This window comes from Rhipicephalus microplus, chromosome X (genome assembly GCF_043290135.1).
Source record: "Rhipicephalus microplus isolate Deutch F79 chromosome X, USDA_Rmic, whole genome shotgun sequence".
NCBI classification, from domain to species: Eukaryota; Metazoa; Arthropoda; class Arachnida; order Ixodida; family Ixodidae; genus Rhipicephalus; species Rhipicephalus microplus.
In genome coordinates this window covers 266,116,575-266,130,800 of record NC_134710.1, presented here as the reverse complement: position 1 = coordinate 266,130,800, position 14,226 = coordinate 266,116,575, and the positions used below count along the sequence as shown (strand labels likewise).

The 14,226-nt window shown below is 43.1% G+C and overlaps 1 non-coding gene and 1 pseudogene across 1 annotated transcript; one reads left to right on the top strand and one right to left on the bottom strand.

Annotated features, from left to right (window-relative positions):
• The first annotated feature begins 1,405 nt into the window (after positions 1-1,405).
• On the top strand, positions 1,406-12,881 carry LOC142775245 (tubulin alpha-8 chain-like; annotated as a pseudogene).
• Positions 12,882-13,540: 659 nt separating this feature from the next.
• On the bottom strand, positions 13,541-13,613 carry TRNAK-CUU (transfer RNA lysine (anticodon CUU)). Its single transcript has one exon. It is a non-coding gene; the product is annotated as a tRNA-Lys (tRNA).
• Positions 13,614-14,226: the final 613 nt, after the last annotated feature.

The following is a 14,226-nucleotide window of genomic DNA, read 5'->3' as shown; positions in this document are numbered from 1 at the left end:
GAAAGTATGCATTCACCACCAAAAAAGGCATGCAGCCTGGCAAGGTTATTTCTAAGGCGAGAATTTTACTGTTAGGTGACATGAGCTTATACGCAATTTCCGCTTTGAGACTTATTCTATTATTAATAAAAAATGCCAAACCTCCACCTTTCGATGGACGGTCTAGACGAAAAGATCTGAATCTATTTAATTGAAAAGACTGATGCATTGAAAGCCAATTTTCCTGTAGTGCAATAATATCTGGAGAAAATTTCGATGCCAAATATATTAGATCAGTTGCTGCAGAGTGAATCGATCGGCAATTCCAATGAAGGATTTAAGTGACCCTATTGTTGCTTTAAAGTAGCCTCAGCGATGGCCTTGTTTAGAATATTTTCTTTAAGAAAATCAGTTTTAGACAGGGTGTTCTTCTGGTACTTTTTGGTTTTTGAATTGACAGGTGCGATGCCTTTTTTGTATAAAGGAAATCTCGAGCGCTTTAGTGATCGGGGATCCATCTCCATTTCGTCTGAGTCCTCCACTTTCCTGGTAAGCTCGCATCGAGATACGCTACCTTTCTCTACTGAATCTGCAGCTACCGTAGGTTGCTGTGGCGTATAGGAGCCATACTCCTTCGAAATTTCAGGGGAGTTACGAATGTGAAGGACTTCCGTAGCCTGCTGTGGCGTATCAGAGTCATACTCCTTTGCAAACTCCGAGGAGTCACTAATGTTACGTGGTGCACTGAGGTTGTTTTCCGCTGTACCCAACATTTAAGCCATCTGGTTCGATAGGATCTAAGCCAAGGAGTCACAAAGATTCCCAGTGATGCGCTCCATTGCCTTCTCCACTGCCTTCTCAATCGCTTCCGCAATAGGGACAGAGAGAGCTTCCATTGTTGGCATATTACGAGCTGTAACACCGGCGAAGCCTTGTGTTCGTGCTTGTATTTCAAATGCTGCTTCCTTCCGTGAACACGTCTTCGTTCTACTATCTCTAGAATTTGCAGTTCACGTACCTTTGCCGAACAACTAGAGCTATCGGCCGCATGAGCTCCGTTACATAGGCAACACTTTTCTTTACTACTCTGACAGTCGCTAGAATTGTGACCTTCCCCGCATACCTTACACCTGACCGCTGACCTACAACCTTTCATTGTGTGACCATAACGCCAACACTTTATGCATTGGAGCGGACGAGGAGAGAGCGGCTCTACTCTGTAAATTAAAGGCCAAGCCTTAATTTCTGATGGTCGGACTGATCCCGCAAAGGTCACAATTACAGACTCAGTTGGTATTCTGTTCTTATCAACCACCCGTCTAACCCGATAGACTGAAATAACTGAAAACAGCTCTATACTTCGGAGAGTGGCATGTTGGCATCAACGCCACGCACTAGACCTCGGGTACATGCTAAATGAGAAGGTATGAACGCGCTCACCGGCTGGGATGGAAACATCGAGTACTTCAGTAGATCTAGGACACAGGACTGGTCTGGCGAAAAGCACAGTATGTCTCCTCTGCCGAACTGGCGGACCTCCGTTATGGACTGGTAATGGGCCGTCACTGAGCGTAATTCCGCCTGAATTATTTTCGCGTTTTTTATCCGAATGATACCGTCATTGTTTGGGACTAGAGCCACTGGAACCGATTATAATCTGTTGCGCAAGAAAAGATCCACTGGCACCTCCTTCGGATCCGTAGATGCAGACCTAAGAAAAGTCCCTGGCCCTGGCGAAGATAAGGGCATCTTGTCTTGTCTGAACTGCACAAAAAAAAACACTTATCAAACAACTGTTGCAGTATAAGAAACGATGATAGATCAATTAACCAACAACAGCTACTTAATTCTTGGCCACACTCCGAGAGCAAGCGAGTGAAGCGACCTGAACCGTTCGCGTGACTCGCGTGTTCCACCACCAACACCGCACGCATTGCGGATCACGCTTCTTTTGCCTCTCTATTTTTCCTGTCGTGGGGCCCGCCTCCTGCAAAAGAATGCCACTAAAACAAATTGATTTAGCAAAGTTGGTTTCACTCGCACCAGTTTTCCAATACGTTTATAGTCGGTGCGATTTCTGTACACTAGAACTCCGCAATGCTGATGGTGGCGGCTGTATTTTTACATTTGCAAGAACCTATAGGATGCTGATAATGAACCGCATTTATGATGCGAATCCACGAACGTGATAGTTCAAGCATCGAGAGGCACCAGTTAGCTTGCGAAATACTTATTTGAATTGTAGAAATGAGAGGGAAAGAGAGAAAAAACATTTATTATATAGAAGCTTGTGAAACGAAAAATAAAAAAAAAAGTGAGAGACCCCAAGCCAGGAAGAGTACTCAAGCGCGTGATTTAAGTGTAACAAGACTGCGAAACGGGCTAACGTTAACGTTCACAGGGCCCCACAGAAATATTTATGGTTAGGCACAGCCGGTTTAAAGGGCTGTTTACGGATAATTTAATTGAAGAAAATGAAGTTGGTTCATCATTAAAAGAAATTAGTGAAAGTGGAACGACACGTTGCCATGTATGTCTGGAAGTAAGATATTCACTGCAAACGTGTCTTCTTCTTCAGACACGTCTATTGACCGAAAGCAACTGTTTTGAAAGCAACCGATATTCAAGCAGTGTTGGATCCAGAAGAGGGGGGAGGAGGGCAATCACCCTTTCCCCCAAAGACCCTCTCTCTTTCTTCCGTGCTTGTCGTCCCCCTCTTATTACTATTGAGGCCATATGAGTGGCACCACTGAAAGCATAAGCTTGCGCATGGAGGGGGGGGGGGCAGAAGTGACCATAGGGAGCACAAAGCCAACCCAATACATTGACAATATAGGGAAGGGGGCGAGAGAAAGCGCGAAGACGTCTGCATAAATTGACATGACAGGGAGGGCGGCGCTGCGACGAACCTTCCCCCCCCCCCTTTAAAGGGGAACCCCGCACACGCTTATGACTGTGAGCACAATTTAACGGTATTTATGTTATGATAAGGTTCGTGTGCTACTGAAAACAAAAAGTCAGGACCCCCCTGTATCCACACCTGCTTTCGAGCCAGTTATAGGCCAACCATGATGGGTACAGACGTCAGACACTGTAGTTTTGCCGACACGTGGCGCCACTTGTTGGCGCAGTTTTGGGTAGTGCAAACGAGCACTATTTGCTGCGCAACCAGGAGCAACTAGCAAGTGTGAAACAACGATTGACCTACATATTACGTGCCTTTCCGTATAAAACACTAAGAGATACGAATTTCTCTCCGCTATATCCGGACGCGTCACCAAAGTGCCATGAAGTATTTGCTGGTTAACTCACCAAAACAACAGCGAAAACAAGAGCAGACGTAACAGCACCGCGCTATACGAAGAAAGATCTCAGCCAACGCTGATGTTGCATTGCCACGGACGTAAAGGACATCAGTTTTACCGATTTACGTATTATAGCTTTCGCGAAGCCGAGAACGGCGAGACCACACTCTTAGAAAAACGTAGTAGTATTTGCTAACTTTGAGATAGTAATGGTTTGTCACATATGTTACAACGCAGGTCGAAAGCGCAGTTAGTAATGGTGAGGGCTGTAACAATTACTATCTTTGCTGTTACTCCCAGCATTTAGTAACTTCTAGCACCCATGGGTAGTAACTTTTAATGGTTTCAACAAAATAGTAGTAACCGTTATCAACCTGTTCATTCATTTTGGCATATTATTTCTTCATTGTTAATATTAGTCAATTCATGCTTTCATTACTACACAGCTTAGGGTAATGTAGCGTGGTGTGCCATTATCGTAAAGAATACTTAGACCAAACACGTTTAGTCATTTTTACGCATACAGCATGAAGTAAGCGTGGGGTATATATATATAGCTCCTACTTTGCAGGTGCATGTCTGGCGCAGAGGAGCACTTGTGTTTCAGAATGAATTATAACAAATGTGAACCTATAGCAATATATTCTACTACCTGGTTAGGTGTACTCTGGAACGTAGCACAAGACTTTTAAGCAGCCTTATTTATAAAAATTATATGTCATATCTATTTATTATCAAAGAGCCACAAAAAGGCGGTATGTACACTGGCCGAAACAAGGTACCGAACTTATTCTCGGTGCATTTCAGTGCTTCATAGGGCTAGTATATCAGCGGTGAAAAAATATTATTAATTCTTGGGGTTTGACGCGCCAAAGCAATGACAATATTTGGAGACACGCCGCAGAGGATTAAATATGCCCGTCCTCGGGGCTAATTGTGACCGTCTGGTTATTTTCGTTTACCAGTCTTGTTCATTTGCTGTAATTTACTAGGTTTGTCGTGATTGTCTATTACAACGCGTGAAGCATTTGCTTTTGGCTCGTTAATTTGTGCTTCTCTGATTGGACAATATCAGAATGACGTTTACATATCTCGATTGCGTAATTTAAAACAAAATGTATTTTTTTTTATCTATGGATATCTTTTGCGTCCTGATTCCGCAGTGTCATGCAGACACTGCGGAATCAGGGCGTAAATGAAGTATACATAAACATTCTGGAAGAAATCTACACAGGATCAACTGCTACCATAGTGTTTCATAAAAAAAGCAACAGAATACCAATCAAGAAGGGTGTAAGGCAGGGGGACACAATCTCCCCAATGCTACTTACCGCGTGCTTACAGGAGGTTTTCAGAAGCCCAGAATGGGAACAGTTAGGGATAAGAGTTAATGGAGAGTACCTTAGTAACCTGCTCTTCGCCGATGACATTGCTTTGCTAAGTAACTCAGGAGACGAATCGCAACTCATGATTACGGAGTTAGACAAGGAGAGCAGAAAGGTGGGTCTTAAAATTAATCTGTAGAAAACGAAAGTAATGTACAACAACCTCGGAAAAGAGCAGCGCTTCGAGCTAGGTAATAGTTCACTTCTAGTTGTAAAAGACTATGTCTACTTAGGGCAGGTAATAACCGCACAGCCTAACCACGAGATTGAAGTAACTAGAAGAATAATCTTGTGGCGGAGCACATTTGGAGAGCACTCTCAAATTATGACAGGTAGATTGCCACCATCCCTCAAGAGGAAGGTATATAACAGCTGTATCTTGCCGGTACTTAGCTACGGAGCAGAAACCTGGAGACTTACAAAGAGGGTTCAGCTTAAATTGAGGACGACGCAGCGAGCAATGGAAAAAAAATTGTAGGTGTAACATTAAGATACAATAAGAGAGCAGAGTGGATTAGGCGACAAACGGGGGTTAAGGATATCATAGTTGAAATAAAGAAGAAGAAATGGACATGGGCCGGGCATGTAGTGCGCAGACAGGATAAGCGCTAGTCATTAAGGGTAAAAAACTGGATTCCCAGAGAAGGGAAGTGGGTTAGGGGGAGACAGAAGGTTAGGTGGGCCGATGAGATTAAAGTTTGCAGGTATAAAACGGCAGGAGCAAGCACAGGACCGGGTTAACTGGCGGAACATGGGAGAGGCCTTTGCCCTGCAGTGGGCGTAGTCAAGCTGATGATGATAATATTTTGCGTCATTTTTTTTATGATATGGCGAGATGATGTCTGTCAATAATTATCAGAATCAAAACCACACACCATTTTGGATTAGATAGTCAACAGCCTGGTAGCAAAAAGGTAGTAACGGGGCAAGTAAGGTAGCAAAGGCTAAAGTACTACCTATTTCATTCCAGTTACTAACTGTTTACTAACGTAGGTAGAAAACAGGTCGCACAAAGCTAGTAACGGTTGCAGCTAGTAACTGTTTACTAACATAGGTAGCAAACATGTAGCAAAATGGTAGTGATGGCTCAAAAAAGGTAGTAAACACTGCATTTACTACCCGTAACCTTGTAGTTGCTACCTTTTTACCAACTTTTTTTCAAGAGTGCAATGGATACGGGCCGTTGCGAATGCCTTGAGTAACCGAATTACGTTCTCCACCGCCGGTACATGAGAAGGTGCGATAATATAGGACTATTGTTATTGTTTTGAGTACCGTGCTATAAACATCGCACACGCCGTGCACGACCACCGCAAATATGAAGTGGTCGCCACCACACAGCTCCGCGCACGTAGGCTGTAAGATCCGGCTTTAAAATTAGTGAATGCTAACACCTATACGTCATGCAGGTAAATCGCAAAATGTTGGTCGTGACTGTTATCAGGTTTTTCTTGTCGTTGGTCTTTGCGATTGCCTGAGGCATCTCGGAGGACTCGGTTCTGCATACGTCGTACACCGAGAAAGGCCTCGCCGCGGTGGTCTAGTGGCTAAGGTACTCTGCTGCTGACCCGCAGGTCGCGGGTTCAAATCCCGGCTGCAGCGGCTGCATTTCCGATGGAGGCGGAAATGTCGTAGGCCCGTGTGCTCAGATTTGGGTGCACGTTAAAGAACCCCAGGTGGTCGAAATTTCCGGAGCCCTCCACTATGGTGTCTTTCATAATCATATGGTGGTTTTGGGACGTTAAACCCCACATATCAATCAATCGTACACCGAGAAAGTGGGAACCCATGTATCTCTATTTGTAACATATACGAACTGACAACAACCATGAGTCGAACATTCTAGGATGCGTAATAAAACAGTAAGCGAGAAATGGATGTATAACGCAACTACAAAGGCGAAAATCGCCATGACCATCTGATAAACCGAGTATCGTGAGATACCTTGCTCGCGTAGGTAGTTCTTCGCTTTGGCATCATGCATGGGCCAACATTTAAGCACTTAAGCCCTACAGAACGCACGTAGGAATGCTCGCCTCGAACTCGATGTCATGTGATGCTTGGTTGTACTCAAATTGCTAGTCCCAGCACGCCAAAATATTTGAAACATCTCTTTTGCATTGCACCCGCACTTCGCTTTGATGAGCTTCCCACTTTTCTGGAGCGAGGTTTGATTGACGGAAGAAGCTTGAAAGGTCCTTGATTTTCAGGAAATATCGCCTCAACACCGACAAAAGAGGATAGTCTATATAGGAACGTTTGCTTGTGGACGGCTCTCTTTGCACTACCCAATTAGGACTAGCACGGCGATGAGAGCGCTGGTGGCGGTGCTTTTCGCAGCGCCGCCTGAGCAGAGCCTGACGCCTATGGCTACTGCACAAGACGGATGAACTGTCACGGTATGTGTGTGCTCCCTACTTTGCTACCTCTCTCTTCCCCGGTCCTATCTCTCTCTCCACCCACTTTCTTTACTTTTTCTACTTTCAAACTCCCCCATCTCTTTTTCCTTACAGGGCAGCATACTGGTTATTACAAAATGGTTGACATATCTTTGCATTTTCTGTTCTTTCAGTTCCATTATTCTCCGTTCCCCAACCGGAGCTGAAAGACTTCTAGAAGACATCATCATCATCATCATCAGCCTAACAATGCCCATTGTAGGGCAAAGGCCTCTCCCATAATCCGCCAATCAACCCAGTCTTGTGGTTTCCGTTGCCACGTTGTACCCGCAAACTTTTTAATCTCATCGGCCTCGTTAACTTTTTGTATCCCTTTTATGCGTTTGCCTTTTCTGGGAATCCAGTCAGTTACCCTTAATGACCAGCGGTTATCCTGCCTACGTGCTACGTGTCTAGCCCAGGTCCATTTTTTTTATTTAAACCATAATATCCTTAACCCCGGTTTGTACCCTGATTCACTATGCTCTGTTCTTGTCTCTTAAGATTGCACCTATCATTTTCCTTTCCATCGCTCGCTAAGCTTAACCCTCTTTATAAGCCTCCAGGTTTATGTTCCGTAGGTAAGCACTGACAAGATGCAGCTGTTAAATACCGTCCTCTTCAGCGTTAGTGGCAAATTACCATTCATGATTTGAGAATGCTTGCCGAATGTGATTCATCCCATCCTTATTCTTCTAGTTATCTCAACCTCATGGTTCGCCTCTGCGGTTACTACCTGTCCTAAGTATACATATTTCTTTACCACTTTCATCATCCCTCCATATATCGCAAAGTGCTGTTCTCTGCCGAGACGGTTGCTCATTAGTTAAGTTTTGGGTATATTAATTTTCAGACCTACTTTTCAGCTTCCCGTGTCCAGTACAGTAATCATGAGCTGTAATTCGTCCCCTGAGTTACTCATCAAGGCAATGTCATCAGCGAATCGCAGGTTGCTAAGGTACTCTATAATAACTCTTATCCCTAACTATTCCCAGTCTAGGGTCCTGAATACCTCCTGTTAACATGCGGTGAATAGCATTGGAGAGATTGTGTCTCCATGTCTTATACCTTTTTTTATTGGGATTCTGTGACTTTCTTTATGCAGAATAATGGTGGCTGTGGATCCTCTGTATATTTATTTCAGTATGTTAATGTAGGGTTCTTCGAAGTTGTAATTCCTTAATGCCTGCATAACTGCTGATGTCTCGACTGAGTCAAACGTCTTCTCGTAATCTATGAAAGCTATGTATAGTGGTTGGTTGTATTCAGCGCATTTCTATATTTCTTGATTGATAGTATGATTATGAACTATTGTGTATAGCCAGTATGAAATCCTGCTTGGTCATTTGTTTAGGTGAACTATAATATCGCCTTAATTCTATAAGTGATCTTTTTGTAAAAAGTTTGTAGAAAACGGACAGTAAGTTGATTATCCCGTAATTTTTCAAGTACTTGACGTCTCCTTTCTTATGAATTAAGATTATGTTGGCGTTTTTCCAAGATTCTGTACCCTTCCTGTCAAGAGAAACTTCGTATATAAGGTGGCTAATGATTCTAACACAATTTGTCCGCCATCTTTCGGGAGGTGCGTTGTTACCTTATTGTCACCAGCGGCTTTGCCTTTTTGCATTCTTTCTAGAGCTTGCCTTACTTCCTCTGTCGTCACTGGTAGGATGTCGAGTTCCTCCGGTCTATTGTTGTTTCTCACAATATTATCCTGCTTCTTTTGACTTCTGTAGAGCTCTCTGTAGAACTCCTCCGCCATCTCCACTATCCTATTCATATTGATTATGACATTGCTTTCCCTGTTCCTCAATGCATACATCCGGTTTTCGCCTATGCACAAGTCACCCTTCGCGATTTCAGGCTTCTGCCGCTTTTTACAGCCTGCTCAATTTTTTCCGTGTTATACATCCTGATGTCCGCTACCTTGCGCCTATTAACTTCGAAAGCTCAACCAGCTCTATTTTGTCGGTTGCGTTTGACTTTTTCATCGTTTGTCGTCTCTTAAGAAGATTTTTTTCGTTTTCTGAGATAGTTTGCCAGTTTCCTCTCTGGTGACTGTACCTCCAACTTCAATTGCGCACTCATTTATGATACTAGTAAAATTATCATTCATTTTGTCAACGCTAACGTAGGTTATCTCGTTTAGTGCCTCGAATCTATTCTGAAGCAAAACTCTGAATTCCTGTAATTTCCCTCTCACCGCCAGTTCATCTTGCGTATCAGCTTATGCCTTTGCTTTTTTTTTAAATCTTGGTGAATACGAGGTCTCACCATTTTACGGTTGCTATATCTGCTCTTGCCAACTACTTCTACATTCTGTACAATGTCTGGGTGTGCACACAGAATGACGTCTAATTTTAGTTTGCCATTAGGGCTTCACCACTTCCACTTATGGTCAGGTCGTTTTCTGAAAAAGTTATACAAGATGTGTGAATCATTACATTCTGCGAACCTTATCAACAACTCCCCTCTGGTATTTCTAGAGCCAATGTCATATTCCCCCACTGCATGGTCTCCGGCCTGTTTCTTGCCTATTTTCGTCCATCTGATTAGTATACTCAGTCTTTACTTTCTTAATTGCTTACTATGCGTCTTCATAGAAGGGTTAAATTGAATTATCATCATGACTTGATGTAGGCGCGCAGGCCTGTACCGCCCACATCTCGTACATTTTGCTAAACTTATTTATGATACTTGCCGCCCTCACACTGATGCTATAGTATTCCTCTAGGTTGCCAGCGATATTCTTGTGTATAAGAAACCCCACTCCTAGTTTCTTTCTGGTAACTAATCCACTGTGGCATAAGACGTGTCCATTATTCAGCACTGTATAAGCTTCACGTGTCCTCCTAACTTCGCTGAGCCTTATTACATCCCATTTAACACCTATTCCTTTGATAGCACAGCTAGACTAGCCTCACTAAATAGCGTTTAAGGTAGCCAAATTCAGATTCCAATGGCTTCCTGTCAGGACCCAGGGATTCTTAGCACCCTCCGCTGCGTCACAGGTCTCACCGCCGCTTTGGACAGAGTCTTCGCAGCCGCTGGATACTGAGGGCCAAGACTTATTTGCTGCGTTCGTGGGAGGTCGGGGCCAGGTACAGCACCAGGCTGGCCAATCCTGCTGCAGTGAGGGAGGGCATTACCGGCAGCTGGTCGCCATGCAGTTGAGGCCGCACCCCAGACCACTTTTTGTTCTTTTTTAACAATTTTCTTCTGACACATCTTAAGTGAATATACGACTGAGAATGGATCGACATCTCCATTCGAACAGAATTTTGTCATAGCATGCCAGGCTGCTGCGCTAGCTCTAAGTAGCGGGTTCTGTTGCACTTTTTTAGCAATAGAATACCACCTGACCGCCTATCAACTCCCATTTTCATCTGACTCGTAGCACGCCTCGCCTGTTTGAAAATCTATTTTCCTTAAAAAAAATCACCCTGCATGGTTTAGAACTTCTGACTTTGCGAGCTTAGACCGTATCAGTGCCTTAATTGGACGACCTTCATTCTCACGCGTCTTTTCTCTGCTAACTTCTTCTTGCCTCGCTCAATATTGACATTGTTCACAATCCTATCCACTGACGAGTTGCGCGCACCTGTTTTGCAACAAATCGGCTACTTCCGTGTTATTTTTACGTTAAACGTATACGTCACGAGCGGTTGGAGTGCATGAAAATTAAACGCGAAAAGTTTCTAACTGCTAAAAAATGGGCAGGCGCTGCCTTTAAGGCTACATCCTATTTTGCTGAAGTGTTGGGGTAATAATTAAAAAATCTTGTAAATAGATACAGAAATAGACAGTATCCCTCAGACGGGAGTCAGCTATACGTATTAGTAATTACATCTACGGTTAGCCTAATCACGTAAAATAGTGAATAAAAAGGTAAGGAGCTAATTATTTCTAGTCCTAGAAAGCGGCTAAAAGCAAAAAACTTCGTACAAAAGCAATGTCGTGCTCGCATCACCCACCACAAAGCGTCAACTTGAATTGCAAGACTCCAACGGCTCTCGGCACTCACTCTTGCACACAATGATGTGTCCACGTGACACGTTCAGCTCGCACATGCTTCTGGCTATTTTCCTACGTTTGGTGAACGTAACTGGTTCTGGTGGGCGCTAATTCTTCAGAATAAATGTTTTTTAATGGCCTGTTTGTTTAGACAGTGTACAATTATATTAGGTACCAGAGGTAACGTAGCGTAGGACTATATAAAAATACTATTACAAATAATATTTGCGTAATTATGCCTCGTTAAACAGGTGCATGACAAAAAGCTAGCAACAGTGACCAAAAGAACCCACAATTAAGCGTTTGCAAACTTACGTAGTAAAAAGGTCACCAAAGAAAATAAATGCCCAAAAAAGTTAGCGACAGCTTCTTTTACTAACTCTACGCTTGTGGTTTCAAGCTCTCTGCCATTTTTTTTTCATTTTTTTAGAATGAAACTTAAGGTACAGTAATTCAGCAGTGAACAGGCATGGATTTGCTCGAATGCAGTTCTTAACGAACTCCTCAATATGCAAGAGTGTGGGCCGCATCTGTCAACCTACGTTGCGGATGAATTTTTAAAAAATGAGCTAGAATTTCCCGCAATGGGCTACATGAACACTTTGACGTATATTCGAGCCTTGCGAGCGTTACGTAAAACAAAGCGACATACTGCAACACGCAAAACCTCGATTATCAATATATGTTTAAAGAAGCGTGCCAACGCGGATGCATACACCGAAACACGTAGATCCCCTGCAAGTAAAGGACGTCTGATGGTAGTCATAAAATCTAATAATTCCAAAGTTGTTGAAATCGGAACGTACCGCTTGTGAAACTGTTTTAGACACGTTACCTTATTATCTCACAATGAATAAGCGGACTGAAACAATCAACACAAGTTAACAATACGTCCCAGATTGCGCGCCTTAGGCACGATTAACGCTTACAGCCAACCAACCCCGTCTTTGTGCAACAATTAATAAACCAAAATTTATTACAGGCGGGGCCCCCTTCTCGCACCACCGACGTCAGTGGTGGGCGCCAACCACCTCAGTTTAATTCCTCCGCCGAATTCAAGCTCTAGATGCATACTATGCTTCACACTCCAGGCAAAAGGAAAAAAGTATCTCGCGCTTAGCTGTGCACAACTTTGCCTATATCCTAATGATATGTGCGTCACTAGTCTTTAATGCGAATGAGTATTAGCAACGTAAGACTAGTTTCATTCAGGCTATTGAGTCAAATACATGGGCTGATCGAGAAGGTCCTGAGATCGTGCAATCCTATATAACTCGGATCTATCCACGCACAACACTTTAGAGGCTATTGCAAACTGTACTTTCATGTTCGACAACGAGGCGATCTACGACATCTGCAGCCGCAGCCTCGACTTTGAGAGGCCCACCTACACGAATCTAAGCAGGCCCATCGTCCAGTCAGTCTCCTCCATCACTGCCTCTCCTTGGTTCGACGGCACGCTGAACGTCAACTTGACGCAGTTCCAGACCAACTTGGTATCATACCCTCACATCCACCTCCCCCTCGTGAGTTATTCTCCAGCGAGTTTTGCAGAAAATGCATACCACGAGCAGCTTACTGTCCCATAGATCACGAAAGCCTGCTTCATGCCCGCCCACCAGATTGCCAAGTGCGATCCTCGTGGCGGAAACTACATGGCCTGCTGTCTTTTGTACCATTGGGACGTTGTGCCAAATGATGTAAACGAAGCGATTGCGACTATCAAGACAATGCGCACAATCAAGTTTTTGGACTAGCCCCCACTGGATTTCAGGTGCGTTTGCTGCTACTGTATTGTGGCTCGTGTAAATATAAATACCGGGAAGTTATCAAGGGGCTAAATGTCAATGATAACTAATTATAATGGCAAGGAACCCGAGAGATGTAATTTGTGATTCTAGACATCGAACTTACGGAAACGTTGGGAGAGTAGTGAAAACTGTAGTCGAAACTGAGAATGAGGGCAAATAAAAGCCTTACTTTTTTTCTATTCTTTATTTTCTCTTCTCAGGTCAAGCTCATGTTATATTTCGTTAAGGACTAGAATGAAACAGCTGATGGAGCCAGAGATTAAATTGGGCCTGTTCAAAACCGTCAGAGTGTCTGAGAAGACATATTTATGCTAATGCACCTTTTCAACACAATGTGTCCAAAATATGAAACTACAGTTGTCTTCTCAGACATGAAACGATAATGATGCCCTGGATAAATGAACTGAGATGAATGATATAAACACGAAACGAACAAAAATCTTGTGCTCTAAGAACTGCATATATATATATATATATATATATATATATATATATATATATATATATATAGGATCTAACAGACAGTAATGCCAAGGAATGTACAAGGGAAGTTATTAGAACCAATGGAATGTAAATAACAAAGAAAAGTGGGTGAAGAAATAACCAGCCGTGAGCAGGAATTGAACCTAGGACCTTCGAATAAAGCGTTCGATGCTCTAACCACTGAGCTATCACAGCGGCCTTCCCTCCATCCACTTCTTTGGGTTTATATGTGAATTTAGAAGTCAGAGTGTCAGTCAGCGCCATCTATAAGCCAAGTGACGAGTGTGAAACACTCTTTTATGCGCATATGTGGCGTCACGTAGCACGTGAACTTTTATTACGAGCAGGCAGCTGATTAATAGTCCCTCGTATACAACCTAATGACACCAAGTCTGCCAGTACGAGACCCTCGTTAATGAATAAAGGAAAGAAGTGCATACCTAAGAGATCGTTTTTCCGTGTTTTTGACACAATTTTAATGAGATCTAACAGACAGTAATGCCAAGGAATGTACAGGGGAAGTTATTAGAACCAATGGAACGTAAATAACAAAGAGTGGGTGAAAAATAACCAGCTGTTCACATATTTACCAAAATTCACATATAATTACATATAACGTATATTTTATATCATCACATATAACATATAAATTCACATATAAACCCAAAAAAGTGGAAAAAAGTGGACTATTATTCAGCTGCCCGCTCGTAATAAAAGTTCACGTGCTACGTGACGCCACATATGAGCATAAAAGAGTGTTTCACACTCGTCGCTTGGCTTATATATGGCGCTGACTGACACTCTACTT